Here is a 17641-nt window from a genome sequence, read left to right as displayed (position 1 = left end):
TCCCTCTTTCCATCTGTAAAATGGGGACATTGGACTGGAGAACCCCACCTGCTGACCTTTCTTTGACTGGGTTTCAGGAAGATGCTGCTTGCTGATAAGGAGCTGGGTGGCATGGGCACTGGAGGTAAAGAGGGTCAGGCCCAGGCTACCTAGGTTTGCATCCTGCTGGGCTGTGGATTGGAAAAACCAGACAGGACCAAAACCAGGGCAGGGGCTTGGCAAGGACTAGAGTCCAGGCTTATAGCAGGGAGCATGCTGGGTGATGGGTTTGTGGGAGAAGAGGAGGAGAGGAGATTAAGGGAAAATATAAGCGAATAAGTGATATGTTTTCTCCAGCAAAGCATCTGCCTGTCCCAGGATGGGCTCACCAGATGTTCCCCAGATGTTGATGGTGATGGGAAACATCTCCCTGTGGGATCCCAACTAAACCCTTCCTGTTCCTGGGGAAGTAAAGGGTCTGTTCCAAGACCAGGAGGGTGGGGCCTCAGCAGCATCCATCTGTGACTGTGGCACAGATCCAGGCAAACACACCCACACATCAGGGAATTTCTGGCAACTTGGAAGAGTCCTACAGATTTCTCAAACATTTAGCATCCACAGACCACCCTTTTTAGGTAAATAAAAATTTTAACAAGTTTTAAATAAAAATTTTAAGAAATTAAAAATTAGAGGCCTGCGTGGTGGTGCACACCTGCAATCCCAGCACTCAGGAGGCTGAGGCAGGAGTATTGCTGTGAGTTCAAGGCCAGCCTGGGCTACATAGTGAGTTCAAGGACAGCCTGGACTCCATAGCAAGACCCTGTCTCAAAAAAGCCAAAATAAATAAATAAACAAATATTAATGATATGTTCCCATCAGTAAGGCTGAAATGAAAGGGCTAACAATAGCAAATATGTCAAGATTGAAAATTAACGGGATCCATCAGACATTGTTGACAGAAGAGTGAACTGGCACAATAGCTTAGAAAACAATTCGTCAGTACCTACTAAGATTAAACAAAGGTGAACTGTATGACCTCGACATTGCACTTCTCAGTACACTGCACAGAGGAGAGAAAGTGCTTGTAACCGCCTGAAGACCTACACAAGAACAGTAGAGCAGTTTTATGTGTGTGTGAATAGCCAAAAACTGTAAATACACTCACATGTTCACTAGTAGGTGAGTGGAAACAAACTGTGATTTCTCATATAATATAACATGGCAATAGAAAAGAACAAAGCATTGTCTCCAACAATCACATGGATGAATCTTAAAAATACTGTGTTTAGAGGCCAGGATTTATCCGCGCCTGCCTGGCAAGTGCAAGACCCCAAATTTGACTCCTGGTACAAAAAAAAAAGTGTTTAGAAGAAGCCAGGCACACCTATACCAGCCCACAGGAGGCTGAGGCAGAAGGATTGCTGCAGGTTCAAGGCCAGCCTGGACTATATATTGAAGCCCTGTCTCAAAAGAAAAAAAGAAGAAGAGCCGTGGGTTTAGCTCAGTGGCTCCACACCTGCCTCACAAGCGTAAGGTCCTGAGTTCAATCTCCAGTACCAAAAAAAAGTAAAAAAAAAGAAGCCGGGCATAAAAGTGTAATGACTGTTACTTCCTTTATTTATATGAAGTTTAAATGCAGGCAAACTGAAGTTTGAAGGGGTTTAAAAACTGGGAAGGGGCCCAAGAGACCCTGTGGGGTGCAAGAGATGTTCTACATATTGACCTGGGTAGTGAATGGACAGGTAATACATTATGTAAAACTTCAAGTTTTTTTAATTTTTGTGTTGTTTCTGTTTTTTTGCAATACTGGGGATTGAGCCCAGGGCTTCATACATACTAAGCAAGTGCTCTATCACTTAGCTACATTCCCAGTGAAATTCAAGGCCTTTTAAGATTTGTTCATTTTACTGTTTTACCCTGACAAAGCAATTTTAAAAAGCAAAAGGCAGGCAGGCAGATGGGAGAATGGCAATCCTAGTGCCACAGTTCTGGACAGGAAGCCAGCGTTCAGCCTTCATCTGTGGGTCTATATCCAATGGGCTCCACTGGCGAAGATTTCTCTCCATCTATTAGTGTGATGGTCTGGTGAGGCTTCCGGTGCTAACAACAATTCTTTGTTTCTTCGGCCCTCCACGGAGTGAGCATGCAGCAGTTCAGCCCTGACACTCAGTATGTGGACTCCGTGCATCCCGGACAGCTTGAGAGCTTGATTCCAAAGACTGGCCCGAACTTTAGTCACAAGTTCCTGGCCTCCTCTGCTGACAGACAGCCCAGCCATGGATCCAGGCTTCCCTCAGCCCTTCCTAAGGTTCAGTAATTTGCTAGACTGGCTCACAGAACTCAAGGAAATGCTTGACTTACTAGTTTATCATAAATGATACAGGTGAACAGCCTGAGGCGGAGGCACATGGGGCAAGGTTCAGAGGTGCCCTGGGCACGGGAACTCCTGTCCCAGTGGGGCTGGGGTGTGCCCCCTGCCGCATGCACATGGATGTGTTCCCAGAAGCTCATCAGACCTGCTCTTCATGGGTTTCTGTGCAGCTCATCTCCAACTCCCTTCTCCTTCCTGGACATCAGAGGGCAGGACTGAAATGGCACTGGGTCTTTCTGGTGACCCCAAGCCACTGAATTCACATTAACTCAGGTGTACCCAAAAGGGGCTGCTTATAAACAGCAAGATATTCCTGTCACTCAGGAAATTCCAAAGGTTTTTAGGAGCTCTGCCAGGAATAAGGGAGAAAGACCAAATATTTTTCTTTTTTGCCACAGATGGGTAAGAATTTATTGTACCATTGCTCTCAGGTCCAAGGGACTTTATGTTATTTTTTAATCTGAGTTTTACAGTTTTAGCTCTTATGTTTAGGTTTACGTGTGTGTGTGTGTGTGTGTGTGTGTGTGTGTATAATAGTGGTTGTTGTACCCAGGCCCTTCATATTAAACTACATCCCAACCTTTTTACATTTATTTATTTATTTATTTATTTTATTTTTTGGTACCAGGGATCGAACTCTGGGCCTTACGCTTGTGAGGCAGCCAGCGGCACCACTGAGCTAAATCCCAGGCCCTTTATTTTGATATTTTAAACATTTTTTTATTTTGAGACAGGGTCTTGCTAAGTCACTAAACTGCCCAGCCTGGGCTCAAATTTGTGATCCTCCGCCCTCAGCCTCCCAAAGTGCTACAGGCGTGTGCCACCATGGCCAGCTTGATCTATTTATAATTAAGTTTTGTCAGGTGTAAGGTAAGGATCTAACTTCATTCCTTGCATGTGGAGTTCAGCAGGTTCAGTGTCCTGTGTGCCATCTCAGCCCCACCCCTCCATGGCTGAGCAGTGGAGTGCCTGGCCCTGCCTAAGACTCTGGCTCTGGAGTTTAGTCTGTGAGTCTGCTCCTGCTTGACACGCCCCTATCTAAGGCAGCGGATTCACTGTGAGTAGCTGATGGGCCCCTCTGTGTCTGGGTGACCCTTGGCTATGGGAGGGGAGGGAGGACTCTGGCGAGGCTAGGAACGAGGACTGTGGTCCAGACAACCTCACCCAACTACTTCCTTATCAGTCCTGGAGGCGGCTTCACTTCTCCACCTGTCTCTCTTCTTCCTTGAAGGAGTTGGCCTTTCTTAACTCCCATCTCTCTACCTACCCAGTCCTCTTAACGGCAGAGTCCCTGGGTCTCAGGTTGTGGCTCCTGCTCCAAGAGCATCACCTGCAACATTGTTGGAAATGTGGGTTCTTGGGTCCTCCTAGATCTACCAAATCAGAACTTCAGAGAGCGGGGCCCAGCAACCTACAATTTTACAAGCCCTTCTTCAGTTGATTCTGGTGCACATCAATTTTAGGATCCACTGAGCTAAGACACTAGAAAACAAAAATCAGGAAGGAGGCTGTTCAGGATTCTCGGACATTCATATTTACCCAGACAGGAAGACTTGTTGGGTGTTGAATACCACCCCCCACACACACTCCTGTTGCCCACCCTAGTCTTGAACTCCTGGGCTCCAGTATCCTCCCACCTCAGCCTCCTGAGTAGCTGGGAGTACTGGCATGTGCCACCATGTTGTTTTAAATTGAAAGACTTTTGCCAGGTGTGGTGTGATACATGCCTGTACTCCAGGACTTGGGAGACTGAGGCAGGAGGATCACTGTGAGTTCAAGGCCAGCCTCAGCTTATATCGTGAGTTCAAGGTACATAGCAAGACTGCCTCAAAAAAAAAAAAAAAAAAAAATCTAAAAAAAAAAATAAAGTGAAAGACTTTTGAGTGTAGATATGTGGATTAAAAATCCAAGCAGTTGAGTTCTGGGTCAAAGGATTTTGACAGATATTGCCAAATCACCCTCCCCAAAATTGCAACAATTTCACTTTCAACCAGTAGTCTCTGGAGGTGACTTTCCCAACACCCTTGCTGGCACTGAGCGTCACCAAACTTACTGATCTCTGCCAATCTGATAAGAGAAACAAAGCAGTCTTACTGTTTTAATTGGCATTTCTCTTTTAATGAGTGAAGTTGAGACTCTGAAAACCACTTATTTATATTTCTCTCTAACGTGTTGGTTTATATTCTTGACTCAGTTTGTATCAAGTTGTTTTAGGATTTTCAGGATGAAGGTGAGCTTTAGTGCTTGTTCCTAATTTGTCTTTCACTTTATAGTATGTTTTACTATGCAGAAGTCTGAAGATTTTATATATTCAAGTTTATATTTGCCTTAGAGATCCTGGGTTTATCCTTTATTCATCTGAAATAAATTTATTTATTTATTTATTTATTTATTTATTTATTTTTGGTACTGGGGATCGAACTTGCGTCCTTGCGTTTGCGCAGCAGGTGGCGAAACCACTGAGCTAAACCCCCGGCCCCTAGAAATTTATTTTGTTTTAGAGAATAGAGTAGGGTTCCCACACTATTTTTCCCCAAATGTTTCATCAGTTTTACTCTCACCTTTCTCTACTAATTTAAATGTCACTTTAAAAAAAATAGAAGAACAATAAATTTTTAAACCTTTTTTTTTTTTTTTTTTTTTTGGTTTTTTGAGACAGAGTCTCACTATGTAGCTCAGGCTGGCCTTGAACTAACAGCGATCCTCCTGCCTCAGCTGCCCAAGTGCTGGGATCACAGGTATGCATCACCATGTCCAGCAAGGTGACATTTAAAAATTGTTTTTTAAATCCAGGAGGGTAGCACACACCTGTAATCCCAGCACTTGAGAGGCTGAGGCAGGAAGATTGCTGTGAGTTTGAGGCCAGCCTGGGCTACACAGTGAGCCCCTGTCTCAAAAATAAATTTAAGGGCCAGGGATTTAGCTCAGTGGTTCTGGCGCCTGCCTGGAAAGCACAAGGTCCCAAGTTTGATCCCCAGTACCAAAAAAAATAAATAAATAAAAATAAAGTAAAATGTCACCTTAAACAAAAGCTGAATTTGTTGCATGCATTAGGGTCTGTTTCTGGTTTTTTGTTCATATATATATAAATTTTATTTTATCCCATTCTCCCCCAACCCTCCATGTACAAAAGCTTTATTTCCATTTTTTTCCATTTTTCACTTTTTTTCTTTTCCCTTCCTTTCTCCCTCCCTTCTCCCTTGTTTCCCTTCCTATTTGAACACTTTCTTTTCATTTCCCAGCATCCATTATATAGTTCAGTCCTTATTTCCACTTTCATGGAGTTCTGTTCTTGACCACTGAATTATCTACTTCATCTTTGAGTTCTAAAATTTTTACAAATCATGATTTCATAAAGCATTTTATCATCTGATAGCTTTAGCCTCATCTTACTACTTTCCTTATTTTTATTTATTTTTATTTTTTTGTTACCGGGGATCGAACTCGGGTCCTTGAGCTTTCGAGGCAAGCGGTAGAACCACTGAGCTAAATCCCCGGCCCCTTACTGCTTTTCTTTTACAGTGTTTTTCTGATTCAGTGTTTTCCTATTTACACATTTGATTTTCATACCATTTTTTAACAAAAATGAACAAAAAGCCTATAGGTAGTTCAACTAGAACCACAATGAATTAAGAGATTGAGAAATCACTGACATTTTTATAATATCTTCTGTCTATTCAAAGGCACGTTATAAAATTTTTAATATTATCTTTGTAAATGCCCCTTATATATCCTTTAAATATTTTTCCAAATATTTTTTACCTTTTCGGTTGCTAAAGTTGTATTATTTAATGGAAAGGAGGATTGCTGAGGCTCCAGGTTGTTTTCGTGGTGCAGGGCATTGAACCGGGGACCTCACACGTGCTGGGCAAGTGCTCTGCTTCGGAGCCACCTCTGCTGCCCAAGTTTTCTACATTAACCCCGGGAGCTGCCAGCCCCTGAATTCACTCACTGCCTCTAAGAGTGACACACTTTGGAATCACATCGTCTACCAGCAACATCATTTTGCTTTCTTTCTTTTGTCCAGTGGCAGTGGTTCGGACCTCCAGAGCCCTGTGAAGTAACAGGGTGGGGCTGCTCGCAGCTCTTCTTCACTATGGTGCAGTAACCCCACCCCCTCACTCTCACACAGGAGACCGGTTATGCATTTTCTTTGTTGTTGTTTTCTGGCTGTTTTTGAAATGTACACATACATGTAGGTGTGCATGAAACCATGTTGAGGAACTGCCAATACCATACATTACTGTTAGGGTTTTGTTTGTTTTAAGCAGAAATAGATGTAGAGTTTTGTCAAATTTTTTTTGGCATCTGTTGAGAGGATGTTATGTAATCAATTTTATTAGATTTCCTAATATCATTGAAACATCTGCATTACTAAGATGAACTAACTTGAATATGAACAATGATTTTTTTGAGATAGGATTGATTTATATTTGCCAATAGTTTGAGATTTGAGAAAGGCTGAAGCACGTATAGTAGCACATGCTTGTAATACTAGCAGTCTGGGAGGGTGAGACAGCAGAATCACAAGTTTGAGGCTAGGAAACTTAGTAATTTAGGCCCTGTCTCAAAATTTAAAAAAAAGTTTAAAAAGGGCCAGAAAGGGCTGCAGATTTAGCTCAGTGGCGCTGTGCTAAGGCCAGGTACCCAGCACTCAGGAGGCCAAGACTGGAAGATTCCAGTGAGTTCAAGGCCAGCCTACATTATATAATAAGACCCTGCCTCAAAAGAACAACAACAAAAAAGGGCTGGGGATTTAGCTCAAGTGTGAACCCCAGTACCATAAAAATAAAAAAATAGTTGAAAAAAAAATTTTTTTTTCACCTAAGTTGCTTTTCTTTTCCTTTTCTTTCTTTCTTTCTTTCTTTCTTTCTTTCTTTCTTTCTTTCTTTCTTTCTTTCTTTCTTTCTTTCTCCCTCCCTTCCTTCCTTCCTTTGAGTCAGAGTCTCACTATGTAGTTCAGGCTGGCCTTGAACTCACTATGTAGCCCCAGGGTGACCTTGAACTCATGGTGATTTCTCCTGCCTCAGCCTCCTGAGTGCTGACTTCAGCTACTATCTCCAGCTGAAAACCAGATTCTTACAGTGAATAATGCTCTCTTTTTTTTTTGGTACTGGGGATCGAACTCAGGTCCTTGTGCTTGTGCAGCAGGTGATAAAACTCTCTTTTTCTTGTTTAAATTCCTTTTGACTTTTTTTCTTATGTTAACATTTTACTTTTTAATTTTTTTTTTTTTAGTTACTGAGGATTGAACCTAGGGGCTCACGTGCTCTAGGCAAGCATAACACTAAACTACATCCCCAGCTTTTTTAAAATTTTATTTTGAGGCAAGTTCCCAAAATTGTGCAGGCTATGAACTTGTGATCCTCTTGACTCAGCCTCCTAAGGTGTGGACCACTACACCCAGCAATAACATTATTTTAATATAAGTTTGGTTGATGGTTACATTACAGCTTCAACTTGGTATTTTCTGATGTACTTTGGTTTATCTTTTATTTTTAAACCTTTCTGAGTTATTTTGGTAAAGGTGTATCGTTTGTATACAACTCACAAAAAGGACACTTTCTTGTTTGTTTGTTTATTTTGGTTATTTTCTTCAGACAGGGTCTCACTTTGCAGTTCAGGCTGGCCTCGAACTCATGGAGATCCTCCTGCCTCAGCCTCTGGGGTGCTAGGATCACAGGTGCTCATCATGCCTGGAGTAGAATATTGTTTTATCACGTGATATAGGAATCTTTTTTCTGTCGTAGGACAAGCTTATCCCATTTTCATTTGTTGGTATCACTGGTATATTAGCCCTAATTCTTTCATCTTCTTTTTCTATTTCAGTGTTTCCTCTGTCTCCCATGTTTCACTACATGCATTTCTTGTTTTCTTTTCTTTCTATTTATTTATTTATTCATTCATTCATTTATTTATTTTCGGTACCAGTTATCGAACTCAAGACCTTGCAATTTCGAGGCAGGCGCAGCGCCACTGAACTAAATCCCCAGCTGATTTCTTTGATATGCATGTGTGTGCACACATGTTAGCATTTTTGTCTGGTGGCTTGAGGATTTATAGTCTTTTTTATTTTCCTCATGGTTGCTTTTATATAGATTTATTTCTCTGCCAAGAGCAGAAAGCAGCCTTCAAATGCAGAGAAAGAGCTTTATTCTCAACAGCTAAGCTTTGGTCCCACAGTTCTGTATTCAAAATCTTGACGTCTTTTCCTCAACATGAAAAACAGTGATAGCCTCGCCCTGAAGCCTAAAGTGCAGGGTCATCAAGATCCTGAAGGTAGCCAGGTGTGGTGGTGCACACCTGTAATCTCAGCACTCGGGAGGCTAAAACAGGAAGATCGCTGCAATTTCAAGGCCACTGTGGGTTACATAGTGAGTTCAAGGATAGCCTGAACTGCATAGCAAGACTTTGTCTCAAAATAAATAAATAAATAATAAATAAATAAATAAATAAATAAGTAAATAAATAAAAGATCCTGAAGGTCTGAAGGTGCTACGGAGATGCTGCTGGGCTTACCCTCCACATCAAAGAGGCATCAGAGCCAGAGAGTGGTGCTTATATCGAACCTCATGTGAATTTATTTCCCTCTCCAGCCAGTGTACTTTGTTCCACAGTGTCTTTCCTTGCTGTCCATTTCTTCTCGAAGATTTCTGAAAACAGAGGGGCCATGAATGGAAAACATTGACTCTTCTTGCTCTGTTTCCATATACACATCTCAAAGTCAGGAGCCAGATCAGTGCCTGACAACTGGTCTTTGTGAATACAGCGGTGTGTAGTTGATGCTCAGATGCAAGTTGTGTTTTAAATCTGAGACTCAATGCTGGCTGCTCAGTTAGCATGGCAAGCAAGAGCACTCAAAATAGGATGATTTGAGGGAGGCTCACATACAGACACATGGACGCAGGAACACCCAGGGAGGGTGTGATAACCACCAGTGAGGAGAGGGACCATGGTCAGCAGGAGAGGGCTGATGGGGTGACCTGCTCTGAAGACACGATCCGTGGTGACTCAGGTGGGAAAAGGGGATTCGGGTCCTGATCTCACTCTCTTTCTTCTCCATTTCTTACTAGGGCTCCTCAAGGCTGAAGGCAACCGGGAACCAGTACCCATCTCTAATCTTGCAAAGGAATTCAGTGAGAAATGGAATAAAAAAATCACCAAGCACATTTCCTCCATATGCTTTGTGAAACCATAGAGAATGCTCATATTGCACACCCCAGTGGGACACCCATCAGCGATGCTTTCAACCACTAGTGATAAGCCAGGCATGGTGGCACACACCTGTAATCTCAGCCCTCGGGAGGCTGAGGCAGGAGGATTACTATGAGTTCAAGGCCAGCCTGAGCTACACAGTGAGTTCAGGGCCAGCCTGAACTACAAAGTGAAACTCTGTCTCAAAAAACCAAAAAAAACAACAAACAAACAAACAAAAAAACCCCACAAAAAGCAACCCCCCCCAAAAAAAATCCAACAACAACAAAAAACCCCACTAATGATAGCACAAAGCCAGGCTTGATAGAGCAAGCCTGTAACCCCAGCACTCGGAAGGCTGAGGCAGGAGGATGAATGAGCTTGGGAAATTTATCAAGACCTTGTCTCAAAATAAAAATAAATAAAAAGGATTGGGAATGTAGTTCAGAGGCAGAACACCCCTGAGTTTGATCCCCAGTACCACAAAAGAAAGGAAGAGAGGGAGGGAGAGAGGGAAAAGAAAAGAGAACCTAAATTACAACAGCTTAAAATGCAGAGAGATTGGCTTCTGTTCTGTAACCAGGTCTGGACACACATTCAATAGCTAACAAATTCAGCCTTTACTTGGGGCCAGCCATCCTATCTACAGCCACCAGACCTCATGACTACAGTCACAGCGGGAAGACATTGGGATGGGGTACCAGCATATACACCTAATTTACTAAAAAACCAAAAGTGTCCCTATGTTCCTAGAAAGACTCTCAGCAGACATTCCATCATATTCCACTGGCCAGAACTGGGTCTCATGGTCTCCTAGAGGTAAGGGAGTCTGAGGAAATGGAAGTAGGCTGATCATGATTGATTTAGATCACTTATAATTGATTGCCTGAGACTGGAGACACTGGTGCATGGATCAAAATCAAGAATCCAGGCTGAGTGTGGTGGCACATGCCTGTGATCCCAGCACGGGGGAGGCTGAGGCAGGAGGATCACTGAGGGTCTGAGGCCAGCCTGGTCTACATATCGAAACTCTGTCTCAAAGTCAAGAAAGAAGGGAAGGAGGGCTGGGGATTTAGCCATGCAAGGTTCTGAGTTCAATTCCCAGTACCAGGGGGTTGGGGGCGGGGGGGAAAGAAGGGAAGGAATGGATTCTGGATTGACAACAAACAAGGCTTGTCATAAATGATTTTATTCACAATAAAGCCAATTTCCACTAGCACTCACTGGGACAGCAGTGGCTCCTTCACACTGTGTGCCGTTGATTTTATGTGTCATCTGAAAGTGCTGTGTCATCAGTAATTTTGCCAAGAGCTTGCTCTGCTTTTTCCCTGATTATTTCTCAGAAGAGTATGACTCAGTTTACAAACCATGGTGTGAATGATGTTGATTTTCACTATAAGCTGGACAATTTTAATGATGCTTTGATTGTTGTTCTCTTTTGGAGCTTTTGTTTTTGTTTTATTACACTGGATTTTATTTTAGTCATATTCTGTAAAAACCCGGCTTTCTCACTAGCTTACTGGGCCTGGTGCAAGGATGATATAAAAGCCTCAGTGAGCTCCACAACAAAGTTGCACAGTAGAGAATATTTCAAAGACTAAAGGACATGCATTCCCATTTTCAGGTATTCATTACTGTACCTGTCTTTTGTTTTGGGGGGTGGGCAGGATCTCACTGTGTAGTCCAGGCTGGCCTCAGACTCGAAATAGTCTTCCTGCCTCAGCTAACAGCTGGGATCACAGGCCTGTGCCACCACACCCAGCTATCTGATGCCTGTCTTTCTGATTCACGTTTCTTTGGCTTGTATACAATCCCTTCATTCTACATACTCATCAGCCCTAGCATATCCAATCCCATTTTATAGTGCAATTTTTGTAACTATTTCCAATGCTACCTTCATGCTCTAATGATCTATCTGTAGGAAGCTATATACTGCCATTTAACATTAATATTAAAATGAAAATAGTACTAATGTAAACAATAACTTGAAAATGGTGTGGAAATATTTTAGCCAGTTGAATTACAGTTAATGGTGTTCTCTTTCCTAAATATAAGCTAACCTCTACTGGCCAACTCATTTCCAGTGGCCCAGGTGTGCGCTATAAGACCATGATAATCACCGCAAAGGTAATGGGATTTCTACGGAAATTATCTTTGGTCTCATAGTTCTGAAAAGTATGTGAACAAAATACTTGTCTGTGTGGCAACCTCTGTCTGTGTCCCCAGCTGTAATTCTCATACCTGTTGATGACGTGTCTCTGTGCACAGCTCACTGTCAACCTCGGGGACCTTTCTGGCCACAGGACCAAGCTCCACCAGCCCACAGAGCAGGCTGGAAATGCCTGCATGTGCCCCTTAACCTGCAAGGCTGGGGTGATGCTCAGAGGCCTGCTGCAGACGGCATCTGACAGGTACCCAGGGATGAGCCGGAGGTGCTCACTGGTCACCTACTCATGAGCTCAAGGCAGTTTTTCCTCCTAAATATCTCTGCTAACCATGAGATGGATGAACTACACTTATGGAAAAACTCCTCCAGACAACTCTGAGCATTTCACAAATGAGCAGACTGGCCCACAGCAGGCCCCCAGGGGGCCCAGAGTTTAGTTCACAGCCAGAGGCAGGCCCGGGTGGCCCTGGTGTTCACTGTGATGCAACCAGCACAGGCCCAGGTCCTGATGCCTTCGGAAGCTGCTTTAGAAGCCCTGACCTGAATACCCCAGCCAGGCATGGCACAGAGAGGTCTCAGTCCTTCTTAGCACTTACCTGGAAGACTCACCAAGAGAGGACAGGAATGTGCTTACATAAGCTGGGCAGGAGGGGAATCTGAGAGGGGGCAGCTAAGGCCGGAAGGGGCCTCTGGCCAGGTAAGGGGCCAGGCCAAGCTCACTCTCCCAAGCCCTCCCAACTTGCACTCCTAGCTCTGTCTGCACAAGTGAAATGAAGGGCTTTCTAGAACATTCCTTCCTGGGTCTTTATCAAGGAACCCCCACCCAAACATCCTGTCCACATGTACAAGCTTCACTCTGGGATTAGACCCTAGCTCTGTGGATTCCAAAGAAACTATGAAGTGTATTCATGTCCCACAGAAGAAAGCAAGAGATTTGTACTATTTTGACCTTGTGGGCCCATCAAACATTTCCAGAAGAAGAAATTGGCTTCTAACCTAGCTTTCTTTTTTTTTTTTTTTTTTGGTACCGGGGATCGAACTCGGGTCCTTGCGCTTGCGTATTAGCTTTCTAAATAATACGATGACCTGTTCCAAATGGCAAATCCATGAACTTTTTCTTATTTTCATTTGACATACCAGAGAACCATAGGCCGAAGAAAGAAGTTGTATGCTAAACTCATGATCTGACTCCCAGGCAGGGACCATGGCCTCCCAACTTCAGGAGAGGCTTTGGAAGGAATTTGTTTAAGACATAAATTTACCCTTATAATCATCCACCCCATGAATAAGGTCTGTTGGATCCACAGCCCTGCTGCTAAATCACCTGCCCTCCTGGCTGTGTCCTGCCCAGGACACCTCACCTATGTGTATATGTGGTCAACTGGGATGTCATCCAACAGAAATAGAGTATAAATATTAAAGGCCAGCTCTAGCAAGAATTCATCTCTATTACATTTACTGAATTCTGCAGTAGACAGGGCCCTAGGTTTACTTGGAGAATATGAGGGGGATGGACCTTAACAAGTCTAATGGATCCCTGCCCTTCCACAGGGAGCTCCATAGGATAATTCACTTACTAGCAGGTAGAGTATGCAAAGAGCAACAATACTAATAATACCTGTAATGGTTTAGAAACATATCCTCAAATTTTTTCATGGTCTTCAGATCAAAAGAGGAAGTCTAATTCCAGTCTCCTTGAAGATGGTCCAGCTGTACAGTCTTGCTTCTAAGAAACAGAAAGTGAAAGAAGTAAATAGAAAGTGGAAGAAGTGATGTAGTGATACTGTGTGATTTCCAAGGCAAAGTTAGAAATGGTGCTATAACTACTGCCTAGCCTCTCGGGAAACTCACCCCTGAAACCCACCCACCATATTGAGAGGAACAGGGGCTACCATGGAGGAGCCATGTAGGGATTCTGATTATAGCCCTAGCTGACAGCCAGCATCAGTGGCTGATGCACAAGCAGGAACGGCGCAATCTCAGAGGAGTCTAACCTCTAGCTTTCCTATCTTTCCAGTTATGCGGCGTCTTCACCCATTCCACCTGAATTATAGATTCACAAGCAAGACAAATGTATTAAGGCAGTAAAATTTGAGGTTGGTTTGTTATGCAGCAATGGATACCTGGAACCATACTAAAGTGTCCTGGATTACTTACTGGGCACCAAACACTGTACTATGTTACAGGATTATAGTCCTATTTAATCCTCTGAACAATCCAATTAACTAGATATTATGGGATCTCTGCCTTACAGAGAATCAAAGCTCAGAGCAATTGAGTGACTTGACTGAATTACAGTTTGTAAGTGGAGAAAAAAGGACTGGGGGCAGTTGTGTGTTGGTAAACATCTAACAACTAGCTCTTGGAGGGGAAAAGGCTATGATTTGTAGTGTATGCCCATTTCCATGATGTAAATTCTTCCACTACAGCTGATTTCAAACTACTGGCATTTAAAGTGAAATTAGGAGAAGACATGTTCAACCTGCTCACCAAGGATGGTTAGAAGCCTTTGAGAAGTTGATGGAGCTGTGTGTGTGGTGAGGGATAGTCAGGAAAGTCTCCCTTGAAATATCATTTGAGCTGTGGACAAATCAATTGGGAGTACCCATTCATATACTCACTGAACTATTAGTCTCTGATCATTAGCAGCACATCACCCTGGCAAACTCCCTGCTCTTGTGGAGTTTCTTTTTACCAGGACTGAGGCAGGAAGACTCAAAGGCATAGGGTATATTGAGAAGTTTGAGTTGCTCTGGGAGTGGAGGATAGAGACAGAAATGGGGCCCAGATTGACCTTAGCATGTCAGGTTCCAACACAGGAAGAGGACCAATGGCTCCTTTTTCTCTTCTGGCCCTTCCCCTTTAGGGAACCCTTGTGTCGGAAAAGTATCAAATCTGTTAGATTAGGATTCCCCCCACTAAACACACACAACCCAAAGAGGCAGCCCCAGGAGGGGAAGTTTTCTGAAGCTACAACCTACAATCCTCCACCGCCTTCCTACCCTTCTACCTGTTGATCAGGAGCCTCCTGAAGTCGGCCGATGCCTGCTGAGAGGCGCTTCCACTGGGTACCTTACTGGAGTCCTCATCTTTGGGACCTGCAATGGAAGTAAAAGTTCCTGCACATTCTTCAATTTCCTCAAATCTGGAGCTGACTGTTAACTGAAAAACAAACACAATAAAAATTCCAAAGGATTCTGTGCTCTGCAGGGAAGATATACTTTATTCAAGGTACAGCTTCCTCAGAAGGACAATTATGAGGAGTCGCTCTCTTCTAAGGTAACATAATCCAAACCCAAGGAGGTGGATTCATTTTTTATATACAAGACTAACATACTAACAACCATGACATGTACAATTATTTATTTATTTTTAACTTTTATTTTGTTTGTTTTTTAGTATGAGGGGGTGAACCCAGAGCCTTTACACTGAGCTACATTCCCAGCACTTAAGTCACTATGTTGCACAGGCTGGGCTCAAATTTGAGATCTTCCTGCCTCAGCCTCCTAGCTAGCTACAATTATTTAAAAGATATGAAAATGTGAAGAATTAAGCTTTCCTGGACTTGTGGAAAGATGGTAGAGTGGTGAACATCAGCAGAAACAGCCTCTCCAAGATTTGGCATCCAGACACTGAAATATGGCAATGTGAGGAAGAGCAGAAGGAAGAAGTAGGTCCCCAGGATCCAGCAAGGATCTGAAGTGAAAATTGAGATATCTTTCTTTTCATGGTTGTTAACGGCAATCCTGTCTTCTAGATCAGAAATTCTGTCTTTGCCTTTGTTCAATCTGCTGCTTATACTTTCAATGGAATTTTTAATCTCCTGGATATCTGTTTGAATCTGTTTCATGGATTCCATTTCTTTTCTATGTTGGACATTCATGGTTTCCATCATTTTCTTAAAGTCCTCTATTTTTTTTAATCTGTGTCTACTCTAGATTCATTGAGCATGTCCTTCATTTTGATCATCTTTTTTTTTTTTACCTGAGAGATTATTTTCTCTATAACCTTATGAATCTGTTTTTTTACTTCTGCTGTTACGATTTCAGAAAATTCAGGCAGGTGACTTTTGATTTCCTCTATCTCATTGTTCCCTGGACTTGTCCAAGGTGGGCTGGAGTCTGGGATTGCATTTTACTTCTGAGTCTTGTCATTTTCTATTTTTCTGTTGTTTTATTTTGTTTCCTGTGTTGATGCTTGTAAATTTCTTAGGGTAGATAACTTTGTCACTAGTATCAAGGCTTCCCTAGGAAATGTCTGTTCCTCAAAGATGTCTTCTGGGCATAGGTGGCTCTTGGTCTTTGTGTCTGCCCCAAGATCTTACCTTCCCAGTTTATTAAGGATTGAAGTTTCTATCCATTTGGCTTTGCACCCCATCCTTTGGTACTGGACTATGGTGATAGTTGTGGCTCCAGACAATCACAGTGTTGTCATACAAGGGAGAACAACTGATTACAACAGGTAAGACATCCTGGCTAAAGTAGTACAATGAACAATAACAGCGCCAAGGATTTAGCTCAGTGGTTCTGCCGCCTGCCCTGAAAGTGCAAGGTCCCTAGTCGATTCCCGGTACCAAAAAAACAGCAAAACTCAACAATAACAGTAGCATCAAGCACAGCCTGGAAACTGGCAAATTGTGGTAACTATTAATTTGGTACCTTTAACCATAGGAGCAAGATCTACAGTTATATAACACAATCTAACATAAACTAGGAACTTTTTTGCAATGAGTTTCCCTTTAGCGGAGTGATTTTACCTTGGGGGGGAATTTAAGAGGGATAGGATAGTTCAGGCTGGCCCTGAACTCACTATGTAGCCCAGGCTGGCCTTGACCTTGCAGTGATCCTCCAGTCTCAGCCTTCTGAGTGACCCCTGAGGGATAGAAAGATAAGTGAAGGGAAATGTAGTAGAGGCAAGGCTGGAGGACAAATGACAATCACCCATGATTTGGGAAACTTCAGAAGAGGGCAGGAGAGAAAGAATGAAGGAGAAAGCAAAAGAAAATCAGAGTGAACCAGAAAGATAAGAGACAATTTTCACTCACATGGAAATATCATAAACTCAAGAGAGATAGTTGAGGAAAGAGAAAAAAAGATAAGTAGAAAAGAATAAAACTAAAGATTAAAAACCTAAACAACAAAGAAAAAACAGAAAAAGGAAACAAAACAATGAAAAAAATTCCTCTGCAGCCTACAGTTCTGTGGTAGTGTCCCAAAACTTTGCTGTGGACCCCCATTAAGTCTGCAGTAGAATTAATGCTGGGTATGGGGTTGATCTTGTGGAGCTGGGGACAGTCTTCAGCCAGCAGCTTTTGGATATCTCTCTCCATTTCCCCCAAGCCTCCTTACCATGGGTTGCTGTGGCGCCCTCAGGCAGGGAAAGCCCGGCGCTGCTCCCAGTCCTGTGTACAGTTGGCTCCACTCGGTCTTTGCACAGCCTCCTGTTTCACCCCCACTGGCACTTCTCTATCCTGTTTCACAGCTTGCCGCAGAACAGGGCGTGGGGTTGGGGGTGCTGTCACCCACTGCAAATACAGCCCAAGGCTGCTAGGTTGCCCTTCAATTTCCTCTCTAGTGGGTTAGGTGGCGACCTGAGGCTGTTTAAATCCCATGTGTGTGTCTGTGTCTTTCTCTCAAGCCACTGGTCATCAATCCTTTCCCTGACTCTGCTATGCTGCAGTCCCTAACTTTTTGGTCACTAGGTTTTCTAGTTAGCTGTTAGGGTACACGACAGAGGGAAAAAAAAGAGAGAGAGAGAGAGAAAAGAAAAAGGGGCTGTGGTCCGTCTGTTGGGGAAGTAGCAGATTATTTCTAGTCACTTGCCTCTGTGTTTGCCAGCTAAATGTGCTGCTAGGCTACAGCGTCCTTTGTGTAGAGGAAGGCAAAAGAGGCAAGAGGCCTTTTTCCCCAAATCTATCCTGTGTGGCTTGA

General features: G+C 43.2%; 2 long non-coding RNA genes across 4 annotated transcripts in view; one reads left to right on the top strand and one right to left on the bottom strand.

Annotated features, from left to right (window-relative positions):
* The window catches only part of LOC101707873 (uncharacterized), a 12167-nt gene extending 1569 nt beyond the window's left edge, over window positions 1–10598 (top strand). Inside the window, exons 2-3 of the long non-coding RNA XR_001183804.3 lie at window positions 3259–3407; window positions 9424–10598. This is a non-coding gene — a long non-coding RNA (uncharacterized LOC101707873). The remainder of the gene's footprint in view (window positions 1–3258; window positions 3408–9423) is intronic.
* LOC110349600 (uncharacterized) lies at window positions 7913–17641 on the bottom strand. Of its 3 annotated transcripts, XR_015453181.1 has the most exons (5): window positions 17060–17641; window positions 14722–14873; window positions 13330–13437; window positions 8870–9003; window positions 7913–8046 (listed from the first exon to the last, which is right to left on the bottom strand). It is a non-coding gene; the product is annotated as an uncharacterized LOC110349600 (long non-coding RNA). The 3 variants fall into 3 exon arrangements; XR_015453180.1 differs by having other exon boundaries at window positions 7913–9003; XR_015453182.1 differs by having other exon boundaries at window positions 7913–9003; window positions 14722–14809.

Source organism: Heterocephalus glaber, unplaced genomic scaffold (genome assembly GCF_053883595.1).
Source record: "Heterocephalus glaber isolate CG9 unplaced genomic scaffold, H.glaber_assembly_v1.0 deba00000122, whole genome shotgun sequence".
Taxonomy (NCBI): Eukaryota; Metazoa; Chordata; class Mammalia; order Rodentia; family Bathyergidae; genus Heterocephalus; species Heterocephalus glaber.
This window is presented reverse-complemented; position numbering and strand designations above follow the sequence as displayed.